Raw genomic sequence first — 525 nt, forward strand, 5'->3', positions numbered from 1 at the left:
GGGGGAACAGAAACCCCTCAGTCATCCCATGTCAAATACATAAATTGAAAAAAGCATTTTCAATGATTACTCCTATTTACCATCCAGAATGCCCCTTGGCACTGTGTGACAAGCCCATGTTCACTGGAATGGCTTGCCTGACCATGCATTCCCTCACCTCTCTATAGGGTTATCTCCACCCCTAGTGGCTGTTTGATGCTGGCTTCTCCCAGCCTTGCCATGTGCAGCCCCACCATGTCCTCACACTTCCAGCTCCCACCCTGGAGGGGGACAGGGCACGTTCGCTGGGGCAGGGTGGCCATAGCAGCCGTGCCGTCACAGGGATGGTATTTGGGGTTTGCAGAGCAGTGAGTAAAGGGGGAGGAATGCCCTGTGCGGCTTCACTCCCGAAAAGGAGATCAGAGCTGCTTGTGGATTTCCTGTTTACAGAGGCGGTGGAGTGAGCCGGGAGCTTCTCCTGCAGGAACCCCCAGAGCCCTGTGCAACAGGGCAGCCTGAAGCCGAGCACGGAGCCCCCCCAGCCGC

General features: G+C 56.6%; 1 protein-coding gene across 1 annotated transcript in view; it reads right to left on the reverse strand.

The window, feature by feature from the left end:
• TPM2 (tropomyosin 2) overlaps positions 1 to 525 on the reverse strand; it is a 13364-nt gene that overhangs the window by 6223 nt on the left and 6616 nt on the right. The window lies entirely within an intron of this gene.

This window comes from Geospiza fortis, unplaced genomic scaffold, assembly GCF_000277835.1.
Source record: "Geospiza fortis unplaced genomic scaffold, GeoFor_1.0 scaffold174, whole genome shotgun sequence".
NCBI classification, from domain to species: domain Eukaryota; kingdom Metazoa; phylum Chordata; class Aves; order Passeriformes; family Thraupidae; genus Geospiza; species Geospiza fortis.